We start from the raw sequence: 6,934 nt of genomic DNA on the forward strand, positions 1-6,934 counted from the left end.
GCCACCTTGAAGCCTTCTAGTAAATTCCCCCCTAGAAGATTAGCCAAGAGTCAAAGTTTTTCTTTTTCTGCAAAACTTCTTGAGCATAGACAACAGTTAAAGTTTTCTTTTTCTGCAGGCATTTTTTAAGTTTGAAAATGGCCCAGTATGTTTTCTTTCTTTGTTCCCAGCTGTTTTCTATTTAGCTGAAGGTTATTAAAGTTCAAGGGAATAGATTATTCTTTGTTTCTGGGCGTCTTGCCGATTTCTGAGTCAGAGTTACTGTTGTTCTATGCTCTGATTCTCCACTAGATGTCAGTAGTTATTTATTTTCCAATTTTTTCAAGTAAAAAAATTATTATTTTTTTTATAATTTCATCGAAGCTCTTTAGGGTGTAAAATCTTAATGGTTTTCAATTTTCAGATTTATCCAAACTATAGTATTATTAATTTCATTTCAGTATATTTTCCCCCTTGAAAATTAATTTGCTGCTTCTATGGAGGGGTGGTGATTTAGTCCCCTCCCACACTTTTGGAGGATTTCTTGCTTTGGGGATCTTTTCCAGGGAATCAGTTACAGAATAGAAGAGAGAAGATCGATATTCTCACCCAGATTCAAGCACACTGTTCACCATTGTTCTGGTTCGTGCTTTTGGACTTCGGCTGCTAGTAGCTTGGACTAGACACTGATGTGCAGCTAGCTTTTCTCCTGTCAGGTTGGAGGGCTTCCCCCAGATCGAGCGGATCAACCGCTGTCATTCCTTGATCATTGGGGCACCCCTCCTTCTTTGTCGCCTCTCCAGGGCGACTTTTGACCCATTTAGGGTCCCCTGGCAGGGCGAAATCAGCCATGGGGTGCAGAGCCCCGCAATCCCTCAGCCACATCACTACAGGGAGGAATCGTAAGTCCCTGTTAACCATTCCTGTGTTGTGGATATCATAGGATCTTTCTAATGTTGAGCATATAAACGTTATGCTGCTATTATCATGTATAACAGTAAAACACCATGTGATTTTTCACTGTTTTATCCACAAACCCTAATAAAAAAAATCTGGTCTAAATTGTACATTAATTTTCAAAAATTTTTAAATTACATTACTTATTTCCCTCCAATATTGTTTAACTAATTTACAAGTCCATCAAAGGTGATAAAAGGTTCCCATTTGAGTCTTACATTTTCAACAACTATTTGGGGATCCTTTATACATTTTAGCCAATTTGTCTGGGGATAAATACCATCCATACATTATTTTGTAGAAAATCTCTTTGAAGTTAAAGCATAAGGTAAATTTCACTCCCTTTATCCACATATTTTCCTATTGATTGATTTGTATGTTATACTGGATTTTTTTTGCCCAGCTTATCATACATGTAATCAAAAGCTTTTTCTGCATCTCAAAAAAATAAATAATTCAGTTTGCTTTTTGTTGTGTTGCTGTAGGTACTCTAAGACATTCAGAACTATCCCCACATTGTCCTTTAATTGCCTTTTGGGTGAAAACCCACTTTGGTCTGGATGGATGGGTTCCTGAAGATTTGAAGAGTTCCTGAAGAAGTATATACTCTAGATCAGGGCTGTCAAACTGCTGGCCCACGGGCCGGATACATCATGCCAAAAGGGGCGTTGTCTTACCTGAACGCCGTTTCTCAGCACGGAGATGGATAATCCACGATTGGGTTAACTTAATCCTCCTGCCCAATCAGATCAAGTCAGCCAAACTTGCCACGCCTGTCCTGGGCCTATCATTCCCCAGTTTTTGACGAGGACGCAGCACTGGCTGACAGCAAGACGTAATGGCTCACAGACTAACCCCTAGGCCTAAGGACCTACCCGGGTGGGGGTGGATTATCCATCTCCGTGCTGAGAAACGGCGTTCAGGTAAGACAACGCCCCTTCTACAGCACTGGAGATGGATAATCCATGATTGGGACATACCAAAGCCCACTGCCCTTACGGGAGGGAAACGGGCAAGTTTGGAATTGTGTCGTGAGGCACCACTTGTTGAAGAACCCTTCTGCCAAAGGAAGCCTCTGTCGAGGCGTACCTGTCCAATTTATAATGACGGATAAATGGAGACGGGGAAGACCACGTAGCCGCCCTACATACCTCCTTGATGGAGGCCTGCGTGGCCCACGCCGCCGAGGTGGCCGCGCTACGCGTAGAGTGGGCTGTGACCCTACGTGGTACAGGCCAGGAGTTGGCCTGATATGCTCCCGCAATGCAAGCTCTTATACAACGGCCAATCGTAGAAGCTGAGACCTTCCGGCCTCTGGAGGATGGGTGGAAGGAAATGAACAGAGCCTCGGAGTTACGAAAGGTGGCCGTTCTCTTGATATAATAACGAAGGGCCCGGCGAACATCCAGGGAATGCCATTGCCATTCCAGAGTATGGGATGGATTTGGGCAGAAATCGGGAAGCACGATTTCCTGGGCCCTATGAAAAAGGGAGTTCACTTTGGGAACAAAAGTGGGGTCTAAACGAAGGACGACCCGATCCCGGTGGAAGACACACAGGTCTTCCCTGACCGAGAGAGCCGCCATCTCAGAGATCCGCCGGGCAGAAGTAATAGCCACCAAGAAGGTGACCTTGATGGTCAAAGATCTCATGTCGCACGAGCTAAGGGGCTCGAAAGGGGCCCGTGTAAGAGCTTGAAGAACCCTCGGTAATTCCCACAAGGGGTACCTGTGGACCACGGGGGGTTTGATATTAGTGGCACCCTTGAGGAAGGAACGGATCAGAGGGTGTTGACCCAAAGTGTTGGTGTCGTCGCAAGAAAGTACGGTAGAGAGGGCCGCAACCTGCCTGCGCAAAGTATTGGGTGCCAATCCCTTGTTCAGCCCTTCTAACAAAAACTCCAAGATATGTGGGACGGTGAGGTCAGATGAGGGAAGTTGTCGTGAGGAACACCATTGGCAAAAGTTCCGCCACGTGGCATCATAGATGCGGTTAGTAGCCGGCCTACGCGCTGCCTGGATCACCTCAATGACCCCTGAGGAGCAGGACCCCTGTGTTAGTATCTGGCGTTCAAGTGCCAGATGGCTAACTGGAGCCATTGAGGGTCCGGGTGCATCAGGCCCCCCTGGGTCAGGGCTATCCTGTCTGGGGGAATCTTCCAAGGGTGTGACTGAGAAAGGCCGATTAGGTCGGCGAACCAAGGCCTCCTCGGCCAGAAGGGGGCTACTAGAAGCACCTCTGCCTTCTCCTGGAGAAGCTTGCGTATGACCGCCGGGAGGAGAGGGAGGGGAGGAAAGGCATAGAGTAGGCCGTCCGGCCATGACGTCCGAAGGGCGTCTATCCCCTCCGCTCCCGGTGTTGGAAAGCGAGAGAAGAACCGTGGGAGCTGTGTGTTTGTGTTGGAGGCAAAGAGATCTATGGTGGGCCTCCCGAATCTGTGAGTGATCTCCCTGAATAGTCTCGGGTGTAAGCGCCACTCTGAGTGGTCCACCGTGGACCTGCTCAGGAAGTCTGCTCTCGTGTTCGCCTCCCCTGATATGTGGTCTGCTCTGAGCGAGGCGAGAGTGGCCTCCGCCCAAGAACAGAGCAGCTGGGCTTCGGTCAGGAGCTTTCGGGACCGAGTCCCCCCCTGCCGATTCACGTGGGCCTTCGCCGCCACATTGTCCGTAAGGACCAACATGTGTTGTTTCGCAATGTCGTGGCGGAAGTGACGAATGGCAAGGTGTATGGCCCTTAGCTCTAGCCAGTTGATATTGTTTTTGAGGTCCGACCGAGACCACCATCCCTGTGCCCATTGAGACCGATAGTGGGCCCCCCAACCAAACAGACTTGCGTCCGTTGTAATGGTGAGCCGACTCGGCTCCTTGAAGAGGGACCCCCTGGCTATAGCTGGGGATACCCACCATTTGAGTGAACGTAGGACGTGTGGAGGGATCCTTACCTCTCGGGTGGAAGTGCTTGTGCCCTGCTTCTGGTAGGGTAGCAGAAGCCATTGGAGGTCCCGCGAGTGTAACCTGGCCCAGGGAACGATCGAGATGCACGAAATCATCTTCCCCAGGAGCTGGGAAAGACCGACCGGAGACAAGGTCTTTGTCCTGCAGATATTGAGAACTAGGCTCCGTATACTGTCTCTGCGTTCCTGGGACAGGTAAACTCGGCACTCTACTGTGTCGATGATCGCCCCCAGGTGAAGCAATCTGGTTGATGGAACTGTTTGGCTCTTCTTGAAATTGACTGAAAAGCCGTGATTCTGTAGGACACCTATTACCAGACTGACGTCTAACCGAGCTCCCTGCGATGAGGTCGACTGAATTAAGATGTCGTCGAGGTAACATTGCACCCGAATTGGTTTCAATCTCAGGTGCGCTGCCAGGACAGCCAGCACCTTGTAGAAAACCCTTGGGGCCGACGACAGGCCGAATGGAAGTGCCCTGGATTGGTAATGATGTCCCATGTAATAAAACCTGAGAAACTGTCGGTGATTGTGGGTAATGGGAATATGGAGGTAGGCCTCTGTGAGGTCCACCGATGTGAGGTAGTCCCCCTTTCGGATGCTGCCCAGGATAGACTGAAGTGTTTGCATTTTGAACCTTCGGTATGCCAAATAAAGGTTCAGGCGTTTTAGATCTAAGATTGCCCTCCATCCTCCTGATGTCTTTGGGACCACAAAGAGGATGGAGTAGAATCCTAGTCCCTGTTGTGCCGCAGGCACGTGCTCTATGGCTCTGATGTCTAAGAGGTGCCTGATGGCCTCCTGCATGAGGTCCCTGCGTAGAGACTTTCTTGAGTGTGGGCAAGCAATGAACCGCCTTGGGGGACTGGAAATGAATTCCAGGGAGAGGCCGTGTCTGATGGTGTCCAGAACCCAGGCGTCTGTGGTGGTGGCCTCCCATTGAGTGAGGAAGAGGGACAACCTTCCCCCTATGGGAGGATCCGGCTGAGGGTCACTTCTTACGGAAGGGACGACCCCCGCCTCGAAAGGGCCGTTTAGACTGGAAATGCTGTCTGGGTCGCTGGGCGGGCCTGTCTGCCTGGCGGTCCTGTCTAGGAGTGAAGCTCCGGGCTGGCTGTGTGGTCTGAGGGGTGGCAACCGGACGAAAGGACTGCCTACGATTGTAGGTAGGACGCCTGTCCGATCGTTTGGTGATGTGTGCCAAGATCTTTTTCTTATCCTTGTTTTCGGATAGAAAAGGCGATAAGGCGTCCCCAAACAACTTACTACCCTGATATGGGGAAGCCGCCAAGCGCCACTTGGCCTTGGCATCTGCCTGCCAGTGTCTTAACCATAGCAGGCGGCGAGAAGTCACATTAGACGCCAAGGTTCTCGAAGAGAACCGGGCAGCTTGCAAGGATGCATCGGAGGCATATTCCGTCGCAGCCACTAACTTGCTCAAGTCTTGGTGCGTGCGGACATCCTCCGGAGGGGTCCTGGCCTGTAGCTGATGGAGCCAGATTAGGGCAGACCTCAAAAAAAATGAGGCCGAGGTGGCTGCTCTAATGGACCATGCTGCCGCCTGGTGTGACCTCCTAAAGGCCATCTCCGACCTACGCTCCTCAGATTTTAGGGCCTCTGCCATATCTCCAGAAATCGTGGAGGGGGAGAACAAATTAGAGAGGGGTTCATCTACTGTGGGAACCTGTAATGCCTCTTCTAATTCTGAGGCCACACTGAATAGCTTCTTGTCGTTACCGCCCGGTGTGGGGAAGGTACCCGGCGAAGCCCATTGTTTCTTGATTGTGTTGAGAAACAAGGCAGGACATGGAACATGGTGTTGAGTGACCACCGGTTCTATGAAGACTGGATCCGTCTCTGGTTCTGTTGTGGAAACCGCTGGGGCCGGCTGGTTGGGAACCCCATGTGGAACTGAGTTAGCCTTGCAGAGGAGAGGAAGAAAGAGAGAAGGATTAAAGAGCCCCCCGAACGGTGGTGGATCTGGTGCCGGTTCCTCCTCCTCCCCTGACCAAGAAGCATCAAGCGCCTGTTCCTGCTCCGGGGCCACTGAGACCCCGCTGAATAAAGAATGAGCAGGAGAAGGGTCGTGAGAGCCCTGGTGTACAGGGTGCGAGAGAGGGAGGGAAAGCACAGATTCTGCTCTGGGCACCGATGGGGGTCTAGTCACGAAGGCCCATTCCAGAGCCCTGTTCACTATGGCCTGGATCCTGTCATCCAATGAAGTGAGGGAGATCTCCTCCCCTCTGAGTCCTGCGGCCGTGGGTGTAAAGGTGGCCACTGGACCCTGCGGGGCCCGTGGGGTATGCGGGGATTTGAAGGTCAACGCCTCCGTTGCTACCTCCGTTTGATCATAGGAAGTGAGGGGTTCTGTAGGAGCCCATACCTCCTGAGGAGAAGAAGGGAGCCCTAGAGGCAAATCAAAGAATGTGGACTCAGGTTGAGCCGCCTCAGCTCTAGCCTGCCTTTGAGCCTTAGAGAACTCCTTCTCTAGTGCCTGGTGTCTCCCGCTGGCCTGTTTGTCAGCCAATTTGGAGGTCTTACCCCCAGAAGCAGCCTTGGGCTTAACCTTGGCTGCGATCCTACCAGCAGCCTCCTGGGAAGAAGATCTGTGCCTTTTCCGCCCTGATGAAGGAGGAGATGCGGCCCTGGCATCAGAAGCCATATTCTCTTCCATGCTGGTACAAAATCTTCAGGTGTGTGAGTAGGTGCACCTGGGAAGGGATCAATTGGCTGAAAAGGTCTAGGGCAAGGTATTAATTAGGCGGCCCTATCCCCCCCCAGTCACCAGACCAGTGGTACAGTACCAAGACCAGTGTACCTGCAATAACAGTGTTGCCACTGCGATGGCCAGAGGCTGCAGGTGAGGCTTGTTGTGTTACCAGGCCAGCAAACTATAGGTGGCAACAGTACAGTGGCGGAGGCAATACCACTGTACTCCAGCAAGCCAATGGTGACCGGGTTTTGAGACACCAGGTGGTCCAATCAACTCTTGGACCTACGCCAAGGATAAAGGGAAGTTCCTGAGGTAATTTGGGAATTTTACCC

This window comes from Protobothrops mucrosquamatus, unplaced genomic scaffold (genome assembly GCF_001527695.2).
Source record: "Protobothrops mucrosquamatus isolate PMUCROS unplaced genomic scaffold, P.Mucros_1.0 scaffold44, whole genome shotgun sequence".
Classification (NCBI taxonomy): Eukaryota; Metazoa; Chordata; class Lepidosauria; order Squamata; family Viperidae; genus Protobothrops; species Protobothrops mucrosquamatus.